The sequence below is a fragment of the Vulpes vulpes genome, chromosome 14 (genome assembly GCF_048418805.1).
Source record: "Vulpes vulpes isolate BD-2025 chromosome 14, VulVul3, whole genome shotgun sequence".
In the NCBI taxonomy this organism is placed as follows: domain Eukaryota; kingdom Metazoa; phylum Chordata; class Mammalia; order Carnivora; family Canidae; genus Vulpes; species Vulpes vulpes.
The window spans coordinates 47073234-47086499 of NC_132793.1; the positions used below are offsets into that span (position 1 = coordinate 47073234).

Here is a 13266-nt window from a genome sequence, read left to right on the forward strand (position 1 = left end):
CTAGGATTTTGATAGATTCTTGTCTCTCATTTAGATCTTCTGTCCATTTTGAATTTGTTTTTGTGTATGGTGTAAGAAAGTAGTCCGGTTTCTTTCTTCTGCACTTGGCTGTTCAATTTTCCCAACATCATTTATTGAATAGGCTGTCTTTTTTCTAGAGGATAGTCTTCCCTACTTTGTCAAGGATTAGTTGACCATAGTGTTGAGGGTACATTTCTGTGTTCTCTATTCTGTTCTATTGATCTGTATGTCTGTTGTCGTGCCAGGACCACACTGTCTTGATGATCACAGCTCTGTAGTATAGCTTGAAGTCAAGCATTGTGATGCTTCCTTCTTTGCTTTTCTTTTTCAACATTACTTTGGTTATTCAGAGTCTTTTCTGATTCTGTTTGAATTTTAGAATTGTTTGTTCTAGCTCTGTGAAAAATGCTGGTATTGTTTTGATAAGGATTGCATTGAATGAGTAGTATGGACGTTTTAACAATATTCGCTCTTTTGTATGAAGTAAATTTTTAGACAATTTAAAAATAAAGCCCAGAACTCATTGAAACTCCAGAATAAAAGTAGACAGTTTGGGGGTCTTGGCTCAGGGCTTATACCATGCTATTAGGTTTATGATTGTTCTAGAACATCTAAAGCAGCTTATACTCAAAGATCTGCCAAAGAAATCTCTCTCCTCTCCTCTCAGCTGATTCCTGTTTTTTAACTATCAATATTCACAGAGGTTTGATAAAATCTACATTTTTTTTAAAAAATGGGGACTTGGGTTTCGGAACTTCCTGATTTTGCACCAGAGAGAAGAGGATGAGAAGACAGTCCCCAGAAGAGAGGGACAGGCACCAGGGGAAGCTGGCTGGCCACTCACTTTCAGCTGCAGTTCTCTTGGAAGGGGATGGACACTTCCCAAAGGTGGCCCAGGTAAGCGGGGGCCTGAGGTGGTGGTCCCAGTGTCCCAGGGAGGGGGAGCCATGGATTCTGAAGGATCTTCAGAAAAAGTCAAACAGGAATAAAACTGAGTAAATGACGGTTTCGTTTTTTATTGTCTTTTTATTTTTGCCAAGTCCTACCAATTCTAAACAAGGTCAATGGTAAAAGCCTCCTCCTCAAAAACACACACACATACATACACATGAACACAAAACTTCCATTGTTCTATGTTCTAAACAATCGTGGTGGTCACTGTCATTTTAATAATATACATGCCAGCTTCAAGTCAGCACCTATAGTCACATATCCTTTTAAACACTGTATTTTCTCTGGAGGTCTATTTGGGAAATTCCCAGTTGCAAAGTGAGACCCCAGCCCAAGAGGACCACACTGTCCACAGACCTGTGGAGCAAGGTCTCGGTCAAGGGGCACTGTGGGCTGGCTCAGTGTCCAGCTCCTGCAGCAGATTCTCAGCAAACAGTGACAGCATAGGGTCTGTAGAAGGACCACCTAGAACTTAAGGCACTTGTCTTCTGTCATTCTCTGTGGCCACTTGGAGTATCTGTGGTTGGAAGTTTAAGCCAGGAGAACAGAGATATTTCACTGAATCTGAATATTTTTTTCTTTTTAACTGAAGCTTCAACTTTTAAAATACATTGTTTTAAGACAGAAGAACAGATAAAGGAAATCCGCTGATACTGATTTTGACATGATGATTTCTGAAAGTAGTTGCACGGTACAGAGGAGTGAGCGTGCCATCGCACTGACCCAGCCTGGGGTGGGGAGGCCTAGACGCGCAGAACCTCACAAGAACACCTTTCTTTCTCCCGGGGGGACGGGGGTTATAGATCATCCAGCTTTTTTGCGTCCACCCTCAGTTCAAATCCCACTCTGTCAGTGTGACCTTAGGCAAGCAGCTGAACTGCTCTGTTCGCCATTGTGTAGCACGACACTCTGTGACTGTTTCCTCAGCTGCAGTGGGAGACAATGCAAGCTCACATCTCCAGGGGCTCTGTGGGGACTGAATGAGTTCATACCTCCAACAGTCTGAACAGGAAGAGGTGAGCTGCCCCACACCGGGATGCTGAGCAGCTGAGACCATCCAGACTCTCCCTCTGTCACTAGAGTTAGAGCCTTGGGTTGGGCATTCTCTGGCTTTGGCATTGGATCCAACCTCTTCACCTGCAGAGATGTTGGTTCCCTCCTCCATGAAATGGGGACAATAAGAGTCACGATGACATCATGCTGTTGAGCACTAAATTTTTTTTTTTAAAGATTTATTTATTGATTGATGATAGAGAGACAGGAGGGGGGAGAAGCAGGCTCCATGCCAGGAGCCCGACGTGGGACTCGATCCCAGGACTCCAGGATCCTGCCCTGGGCCAAAGGCAGGCGCTAAACTGCCGAGCCACCCAGGGATCCCTGTGAGCACTAAATTTAAGGAGACAATAGCTGTACACTCTTCCTGCATGGGCTGGGGCAGACCCTCAGGAGAGGAGAGTCCCTGTCACTGGAATTGCAAGGAGACAGAGAAAAGTCAGGCACCATACCTCCAGGCCTGGCCCCATTGAAGAAAGAATGAAAAGGACAGAAACACCCAGTTACATTTGGCAGAGACTCGGAGCTTTTCTTTTTTCAAAGACTCTCCTGCTTTCAAGTCTTGTTTGGCTACTTGGCTGATTAAACATTCTTCTTTAGAGAATTATTGATTTTTCCACATTTAGTAAATAGCCTTCTAATATGATGCACAATATTTATAGAAAAATTGACTGGACTGCATGTTGTTTTAAAAGTTAACTGGTGTTTACCTCCTGGCAACTGGCTTTGAGGAGCAAAAGCTGCTCCCCAGCTTTTGGAAAGAGATAAATCACAAAGAGGAATGGTGCTTTTCGGCAGGATCTTTTTACACTTTTCATCTCCAGCAGCAGCTCTGCTCATGAAATAGAAGGTTGTAAATCATGCTTCCCTGGCTGAGCTGGGCGATTTGCAGGGTCCATTTGGCATTTACAGCATTCTCGGTGGTTCCAATATGCTGTTGTAACAATTTGGCCCTATTTAGACAATATAATTTTAGAGAACTACAAATGATCTATTTGATCTTACTTTCCAAGTGTTGATTCTCCACAAAATGAGTACAGGAACACAATGATTGTTTGAAAGGAGGTCCCATAGATTGAACAGATAGAATTTTATTATCTTCAGGAAGCTGAGTAAGAAAACTTGGGGGTTTCCGAGAAGCATATAGGCGATCTAGAGAGGCAGACATCTCAAGCATCCATAGAGGACTTGCCAGGCACCAGGTAGGTCCAGGCCTGTGCCCAGGACCCGGTAGGCAGGTGCTAGACCCTCCTCTGCAGCTGGGAGCCTGGACTGGAAAGGAGCCGTGTGCCTTCCTCCACAAGCACACAGAAAAGCCGGGCCCCATCTTCCCAGGTCAGGACTGCTGCCTGGCCACAGTTGGCATCCCCAAACTCAAGCGATTTAGTACAAACAGGAATAATAATAATCCCCACCTTCTGTAGCTATGATTGCTAGCAAATGTGACGCTTGCAGCCATGTGACTCTGCAAATATCTGTCCTCCCGGGGCCTCAGTTCCCTCATGTGTGAATAATGTCGCACAGCCCAGAAGCATGTGGAGGAAAGGAGATGACTTCGTAAAGCTTTTGGCAATCAGTGCTTCACCCACAGTTGCCATCATCAGCCACGTGAACAGTCTCACATCCACTGTGTGACAGTTTTAGGATTATGGTTATCATTCCTGCTCTAGTTGGTTCTGGAAGCAGCCACCACAAGCAACTCCTGGGTAGCACAAGGCTCCATGGCACTGCCCCCGGACCCAGGGATGCCAGAAGGTATGCTGCAAGGGCCTGGGGGACGTTCCAGAGAGGAGCCACTCAGAGCAGAGACGATGGAGGGCATGCCAGAGGGTCTGTAACCTGGGAACCCGAGTGGACATACGTAGGGTGCTGGGATGGCGTGCATTTTCGAAGGTGGCCCTGTGACCCAAGAGCTCAACATGTGCCTGGTGAGCTTTCTCTGACTGCTGTGGGATGGCAGCGGCCACAGTTTCCCACCCCTGGTGCCCTTCAGTGGCACGCCTTGTGCCAATCTGTCATCATGCTGGTCACTGGGGTCCCCAGCTGCCACGGGCATTTCAGCCCCACTGCCCCTGTTGTGCAAGCTGGGGACTGCTTCTCTGCAAGGGCACTTTCTCTTCAGAGGCCCTAGCCCTGCTGGCTGGGGTGAAGGAGAAGACAGCTAGGTGCCCTGGCGTAACTGCCGCTCAGACAGTGGCATGGGAGCAGAGCCAGGCCTACCTCTCATGGAGGTGAGCTGGGGGCCAGACTGCCACTTGAGCGGCATTCACATTGGCCCTTCAAGCGCTGGGCTTCCTACTTTGCAGCCAGGGCTTACGGAGCTCCCTGAGTGTCCTGGGGCGTCCCCAGAATCTGGTCTTCCTGACTGATCCAGACTATTCCATGGAAGTGTGGAACCCTCCCAGTCCTCATGAGGTATGAGGTGAGAGGTCAGAGCCCCGGCTCTAGATAAAGGCACCCTGTGAATTCTCTTCTGTGACTTCAGGGGACTGACTCAACTCTCCTGTGTCCTTAATTCTCCATCTATAAAAGGCCGTGGTGACACCCTGACCCTCTGCCACACAGTGGGAGGGGCATAGACCATGAAGGAGCCAAGCAAGACATGCCGGGCCACCAGCCCACCTTTGTCACCTCTGTCGTGGTGTTTACGGGGCAAACAGATAAAGATGACTCCAGCTTATACACTTCATAAAAAAGCAGCTGACTGAATTTTGTGCTATTAAGTCATTTTGAAAATAAACCAAGTGACTTTTTTATATCCCTTTTTAAATAAATAGCAAATAACTGAACTTTTTACAAGCTGCTTTGTTTCCCTCGGCGTCTGCTTGGCAAGGGGCAGGGGAGAAGGAGAAGAAAGCAGGGCAACCAGGACGGAGTAGGGAACACAGCTGTCCTGCTGCACCGGTACCTGGGGAGTGCCTCCAGGTAACACAAGCAGGTACTGGCTGCTGAGGTCGGTGACATGGTAAGGCTGTGGGTGTGCAGAGGAACCCAGGGCCCGATGACAGAGAAAAGTCCTTCCGAATCAGACATTCCACCCATGACTGCATTGTCCTGGACAAGAAGGCCTGATTGACACCCCAATACCAGCACCAAATCCTGTTAAAACTGACAAGAGTCAAAGTAGAGATGGCCCGCGGTGTACCGAGGCCCCACGTCTCAGGTTCCGGAGGATTCCGTGAAGGTGGAGTCCCATCACGTAGTTAGCTGCCCATGCTTACACCCGTTTGTCTAATTTTATTTCACCGGTGGCTAAGTTTCATCACCCTGCTGCTTTTCCCATAAACATTCTGGATTGTGTCTAGTTTCCATCTGAAACTATGAATTACATGACCCATGTCCTACCTCTCTCCAGCATGGCAAGGGAAACATTCCTGCTGACAGGACCCATCCCAGCCTATTTCTTATGAGCGTTTTGGTTTGTCTCATCTCCTTTCCCCAGTTCTTTCTAGAAGATAAAAGCTGGGAAGTGGCCTGATCCCCAGTCCTGGGAGAATGTAATAGTGCTGTAATATTTGGTGTCTCTCAAGCCACAGGTGTCAGTCCCGGTTGGTGACAATCAGTAATGGCAAAGCCTTGTAACAACTTCTAGCCATGAGCCTCTTTACCAGAATGGGAACTGTTGGTCCCAGGCTCGGTCCAGCTCTTGGACATTTTTTTTTTTATCATAGTCACAGTGTTTTTAAATTTTGAATTACTTATCAATATTTAGAAGTGTAAGATTTTGCATAAACATTTTGATTTCTGGCTGCTCCTGACAAATCAGAGTGACAAATCAGCAATGCTGGCCTCATGGCAACCATGCTCAGAGGTGCTGCTGTGCTGGCTTCGGTAGCCCTGGGGCCTTACCTCCACTAAACAGCATCCTGGTAGCCCACCTGTCTTCTACCTAAAGCTGTGATCATTCTTCAGCTGAAAGTCACCTGGGGTCTATCCAAAATTTTGTCCTTCTCTCTATATGAAGTGAGGTGTGGGCTGTCCTAATCACATCTTAGGACTCCTTGATGCCTCTCCAACAGATGTTCTTTCTTACTCTTCTGGAGAGGAACTCTGTTGTGTATCTGTTGGCAATAAGCTCCAGAAGATCCTCAGAGATTCCTTTATCCCGGCCTGAGCTGACAACATGCCCATCCCCCTGACCAACATCTGAATCAAGGGAGACCTGTGACACAGGCTGCCCACGTGGTATGAAGGAGGAGAGCGATAGCCGCTTGCCCTCAAACAGAGATGTGAAAAAGGTCCTCCTGTCCTCTTGAATGATGGTGTGAACACTGGTTTACAAAGTTGCTGGGGTCAGGACAAGTTGGCATGCCTGGGAAAGTGGAAAATAAGAGATGACAAGGAACCTGGGACCTCAAAGGCATCACTGAATTGCTGCGTTAGCCGACCCTGAAATCACCCCACCTGAGACTCATTACATGGAATGATTAGCATTTTTGATTGTTTGAACTACCTATACTTTGGCTATTACTTGCAGTCAAAAGCATTCATTCCAGATTTTTGAGTCCTAAAGATTTTACCTGTGGGACAAGAGCTGACCTGGAAACCTTTCAAGTGCTTCCCGGGTGTGCAGAGCTTTGATCTGCTTGCCAAAGCAAATCCCCACACATCAGTTCTCAGGGTCAAACTACTTCCACCACCCATACTGAAAGAGAGGAAAGAGAGAAAAGTCTCCCAGTGGGGCTATTGCTCATGGAAATGTAGGTCTTCCCTTGCCAGGGGCTGACAGTGAGGGAGATGGCTCTTTATATGGGCAGATATTCCAGATGGTGGCATGGAACTGCCAGCATAGACATGTTTGGAAAGACCAGCTCTTGTCTGCTTGTCTATGTTCCAACAGCCTGCCTGCCCCTTGGGGCCCAGTGACAGCAGGGAGCAGTAGACAGCACAGAGGGGGCCATGGCACACATGCCTGAGCTGGCTAGAGACCTGGTGCCTGCACCTGCCACCACCTTCCTGTTTTGCATGGGGATGAAGTGGGTGGCAGAGAGGAAGGTGAGACACCAGGCTTATGCAGGTTCCAACATCCAGAAGCCACTTCAGAACCACCCTGGAAGCAGGATGGGAACCTGTTTGGGATGAAACACAATGTTGCCACATCACACAGATGGACAGTTCCCCATGATTTCCTAAAAAAGTTAAATCTGGAACACCCAGAGGCTCCTGGCACTTCACCTGAGGGATCCAGCAAGCACACACTTGGAAAAGGCAGAAGTGACTTTGATGTGTTAGCAATTCATCTCTGAGCCCCTCCAGACAATTATAATTTTAAATGGTGACCAGTTTGCAGGAATTGGGTTGTCACATTGCAAAACCAGCTGGTTCCATAGAATTCTCGGAAACAAATGTATTTCCATTCAACTCTACGTTTCAAGATAGAGGCAGTAGGGGTGCAAAAGGATAGTCATTTGCTTTACCAGGAAACTGTGTCATTCAGTGGATCAATTTAGGGTCATATAGGATGTGGGTGACCTGCTCTGGTAGAGGTTTTCTGTGGATTTCTTCTCCACAGAAGTAGAAACTGGAGCAGCAAAATGACTCGTGAAGGCACAGAGCAGTAGTGGACATTTCAGCTCCACGGAACAGCCTGAAAGGGTGAGTCAGCAGTAGGCAAGGCTGGCTTCCCCAGGTCCTTGCACCCACCTGAAATATGCTGCGAAAATGTGCCTACAGGACAGCGTGTCCCCACCCCGGCCGATGTCACCTTGCCTCCTGCCCCCACTGTGGTCCTCACAGTGATGCATGTCACCTCTGCTTTCCTGCCATTCTCACTTCTCTCTTTTCTGCCTCTGTGATGACCTGAAGCTGCTCCCACTAAGGTCTGACCTCCATGGGTGACCCAAGCCCATGGGGTCCTCAATTACTCAACCTTCTGACTTTCTTCTGAAATCCTCTGTTCAAGGACACCAGGTAGTCTGCATCCCCGTAGATTATTCTCCTGGTGGCTGTCTTCCTGGTCCCTGTGTCTCCCTGCATGACCTCACTCCCACAAATACCCCCATTCCTGACCCGGCTACCTGCTTCTCACCTGGACTACTGCAAGTCAGCAAGACCAAAGTTGCGATCACTTTCTGCCCGGCCCCCTGAAGCACACAGTTACACAGGATGCACAGGGACCCTGCCTACCTTCCACCTCGCCCGACATCTCATAGATGCCATCGAGCCCAAACTGGCCTTCTTCTCCCTGCACAGTCACTCCCCGTGCTGCACTCCCACCACTGCTCAGGGGGACCTCTGCCTTGGGCTCCTGATAGGAGGCCTCTTCGGCTCCTGCCTCTCACACTCCTGCTGGAAGGGAAAATCACTTTAAAGTATGACCCTGGCCCTTTCTTCTTCTGCCTCCACACACATATGCCACGACAAAATGCTGCAGCTCCCCACTGCTCTTGGGAGGAAAACCAAAACCTTAACATGGCCTGGTTAGTCCTGGTACTTTCCTCCTTTCTATTCTTATCTCTGCATCCTCCAACCATAGCTCTGGGGGCTGCTGGGTCCTCCTCCCACAGGGCATTTGCAAGCTACGCACACGGCCTGCTTACACACACACACCTACACACTCGTACATGCATGCATGCCTACACCCGCCTACACACATGCCCATCTACTCTCCTATACACATGCCTATACACATATATGTATGTATATCTGCACACTCATACACACCCTTACATAGTCCTATACACACCCACACACATGCATGCACACCTACACACCCATATGCCTACACACACAGTCTTTTACACATACCTACACACACATCTACACACATCCATGCATGCACACCTACATACATACCTATACACACATCTACACATACATATACCATGCAAACCTATGCATACACTCCTATGCATGCACAAATGCATGCTCCCCCATATACACACATATCCACACTCCTATACATGCTTACACATATTCACATGCATACACTTCTATACACATGCTTATAAATACACTGACACACATTCCTATACACATACCTACACACATATCTACAATACCTACGCATTCCTATATACACAGACACACATACATATGCCCTTGTATGCACACATATACACACATGCCTATTCACAGTACACACATGCCTAGACACACATACACACACTCTTATACACACACATAGACATACTCTGATGCACACACATAGACAAGCCTACATACACATAAACTAGTTAACCTGTTAACCTGTTTAACTTCTTTAAGTGTTGGTGAAGCTGTGCCCATCTTCTCAGAGTAGATCCAAATTCCCTGTTATTTGCTGTCAGAGCAAGCCTCCCCACATTGTACCTCTTCTTCTTAAAACTTCGTATATTTGTAACTTCACATAGGCATGTGATCCACAGTGTCTCCCTCTCATAACTGTAAACCCAACAGAGCTGGAAACTTGTCTTTCTTGTCATCACTGGTCCCTGGTGCCTGTTACAAGGAGTAGTAACTATTTGGTGAATTAACTGATGAATCTCTAGGGTGAGCATGGAGAGAAGTGGGATCAAGCAGGGGAAGGCCTGTTCAGCTGGGAAATCCAATGGACATTTAGGAAGCACATTGCCAACTTGTCTCAGGTATTTACTTTTCAGAAAGAGATATATATGTTCAAATTTAAAAACAATGGGGGAGAGTTTGCTGGGCTGGTTCCTGGCCCCTTCTGCTCGCAGTTCCTCCATTTGTAAACGGGAATGAAAGAGAATTCATGACTTCCTTATGCTGGCCTTCACCATGGCCCAGCAGACCCCTACTCACAAGTTGTGTAAAGGCTGCTTTCTCTATCTCCACCATCCTGTGGTCATGGGCATAAGTGCATCCTGGAAGACACACCAAGGATCCCATTGTGCTTGCCTTCTTTTGCTAGCATCAGGGTTCTTAGATTTCTGAAGTAGGGTTGACATTGAGATATTATTTTCAAGGTCTACCACTCAAGTGGTGACTTTCTTATTGTGTGACTTTTTATAAAACATTAAAGCCCACTGTTTGAAATACACTGTAAAATGCTTTTAAAGGAATAACATCAACACAAAGGTGATGATTAGAACAAGTACAGAAGAGGAAACAGCAAGAAGAAAGCCATCTGGTCACACTCAGTTTTCATCATCCTTTAAGGCATCCCCATTTGGAGCAAAGTATCTCTGATGTGAAGTGTTCAGCTTGAATATTACCACCTTCAAAAGCAGGAGGGTCAAGGCAGAGACAAAATACATCCCTAAGGCTGCCAGGAGGCAGACCAGGGACTGAAAACCTCCAAGCACCACTTCCCCTGGCTCCTGTGGTGATGCTGGGCATAATGTTCATTTTCAGTCACACATGACAATCACCATGGGAGTGTGACAAACCTCAGTGCCAAGCCCCAGCCTGGGCCAAGTAAATCAGATTCATTGTCGGTGAGGCCTGAGCAGGGTGGCAGGGTTCTCTCTCTCTCTCTCTCTCTCTCTCTCTCTCTCACACACACACACACACACACACCCCTATACCACATTGAGAACTATAAGTCCTGGAAGAGCCTAAGTACTCAACATACACTCACTGAACAGAGCTGTGGTTTCCCCTCCAGAGAAGAACATAACTGTAGCTCCAGTGGAAACTTCTTTCCTAGCAGCTAGCATTTACCTGTATAATTTTGTACACTGCCATGCACAAAGCCCTTAGGCTGAGCAGGACATCTGAGCAGAACACACACCTATGATAACTGGGAGTTCAAAGTGCTTTTTCACACTTTGTCTCATTAATCCTCTTACTCACCTGCAAGGGAGGTCCTCCCAAGATCACATGGTGGGATGAGTAATGGCAATCCTCTTTGAGCCGGAATGCTGCACCCAAGACCAACTTGGAAGAGTGATGGAGGAGTGAGGAATAATAATCAATGGAGGATCTAAGGCTGATGAAAAAGGAGCAAAAAGGGATGATACAGCCAGGTATGATGGATGCACTCAAGAGTGACCAAGGAGTCAGGAGTGATAATGGGACCAAGAGTGATGATGGGACCAGGTGTGATGATGTACCCAAGAATGATGATGCACTCAGGGGTGATAATGGGATCAGAAGTGATGGTAGAACCAAGAGTTATAGAGGAACTAAGAATGGCAGAGGACCCAGGAGTGATGATGGGAGCAGGAGCAATGGTGGGACCAGGAGTGATGATGCACCCAGAAATGAAGGAAGAATTGGAAGTGATGGTGAGGTCAGGAGTGATGGTGGAGCCAGAGGTGATGATGTACCCAGGAATGACAGAGGAGCCAGGAGTGATGGCAGGACTAGGGTTGATGGTGAAACTAGTGGATGGTGTACCCAGGAATGATGGACAACCAGGAGTGATGGTGGGACCAAGGCTGATGATGGGACCAGGAGTGATGATGCACCCAAGAATGACAGAGTCAGGAATGATGACAGGACCAGGATTGATGGTGGAACCAGGGGGGATGATGGGACCAGAAATGAGGATAGGACCAGAAGGGATGAGGGTACCAGGAGGGAGAGTGATGGTGAAACCAGGAGATGAGATCCGAGGTCATGACAAGACCAGGGCTGATGATGAGACCAAGGGTGGCAGAGGAACCAGGAGTGATGATGGGAGTAGGAATAATGGTAGGATCAGGAGGGACAATGGAACCGGGAGTAAGGATATGACCTGGTTCCAGTGTTCAGAGGACTGGAGTGCTGGTGGGGTCAGGAACAGTGTTGGGACCAGGAGCAATGGTGGGACCAAGCCTGATGATGGCATCAGGAGTGTTGATGGGCCAGGAGTTATGGAGAAGGCAGAATTCTAACACAGACCTGAGGCTGACAGAAGGGTGGCACCCAGGTAAACATCCATCAGGGATGGGTGATTATTCATTTCGACCTAACAAGCCACATGTGTTTGGAGACTATCAGGAAAGGGCATCCACCTGAGTCCTACCTGTCTGAGCCCAGCCCCTCTGAGACTGCTGTATGAATTCCATGTTCACACAATAACCTGTACATAGATGTCGATAGCAGATTTATTCATAATAGTCCAAAACAAGTAGGAACCCAAATGTTCTTCGACTGGTGCATGGTTAGGTAAACTGCTGTCCATCAATACATGAATACAACTCAGTAATAACAAGGTAAGAACTATTGGCACACTTGTCAATTCCAGAGAATAATGCCGAAGGACAAAAGCCAGTCTCCAGGGTCACATGCTGTATAGTTCCGTGTATATACTGACTTTGAAATGATTAAATTTTAGCAAGGAAAGACAAAATTTTTGGTTGCCATGGTGGCAGTGGGGGTGGGAGGCAAGTGGATATGGTTCTAAAAGGACAGGAGGTGTCCTTGGATCAAGGATGATGGAAATGCTCTATCTCGACTGCATCACTGTCAGTATCCCAGTTGTGATATTGTGTTATGGTTCTACGAGATGTTACCAGTGGGAAGACTTAGTAAAGGGAACATGGGATCCCTCTGTGCTATTTCTTACAAGCTGTATGTCAATGCACAAGGATCTCCAAATTAAAAGTTTTTTTTAAAAAAGGAGAGGGTCTTGGGCACAAGTTTATTCACACACACATAAAATCTAGGTGGAATTTGCTCCATCACCCGTTAGCTCCAGAGAAGCCAAACCCATTCACCAAGTCCTGCCAGCAGCCACTACTGTCTCAGAACTGAGGCCAGAGTTGGTCCCCTGGTGCCCCACAGCTTCATGGTAGGACCCGAGCTACAGGCCCTAGAAAGGAAGGGGGCAAGCTCAATGTATGGGAAGTACAGGAAGCCATCAAACATGTCTGTGAGGGCCACCAAAAGACCAGTAAGCAACGTGACCTCCATTAACCCATGAGGATGCCTCCAACTGTCAGCACAGCAGCCACACCTCTGCAGCCATTATCTCCACAAGGTTCTGTTAAAGTGTTAGCACAACACCGAGACAAATAACTTAGCTATCTCTATACTGGCCAAGGCCATCAATGTTTCTTATAAAGAATCAGGTAATGAATATGTTTAGCTTTGCAGGCCACATGGACTCTGTCACAACTGCTTAGTTCTGTCTTTGTAGCTCAAAAGCACTTTACAATATGTAAGCGGATGGGCATGGCTGTGTTCCAATAAAGCTTTATTTATAAAAACAGGCAGCAGGCAGGATTTGCTCCATAGGCCATAGTTTGCTGACCCCCACCATGCCCACTTCTTACACCTATATGACATTTTTGCAATTCCCATGGCATATCCACCACCAGTGGGGTGTGGGTAACTCCACAAGCTCAGGAGTGGACTTCTCTTACAGGGGGG

General features: G+C 47.4%; 1 long non-coding RNA gene across 1 annotated transcript in view; it reads right to left on the reverse strand.

The window, feature by feature from the left end:
* Positions 1 to 1027: 1027 nt before the first annotated feature.
* The window catches only part of LOC140595412 (uncharacterized), an 80962-nt gene continuing 68723 nt past the window's right edge, over positions 1028 to 13266 (reverse strand). Inside the window, exon 3 of the long non-coding RNA XR_011996997.1 lies at positions 1028 to 6337. This is a non-coding gene — a long non-coding RNA (uncharacterized lncRNA). The remainder of the gene's footprint in view (positions 6338 to 13266) is intronic.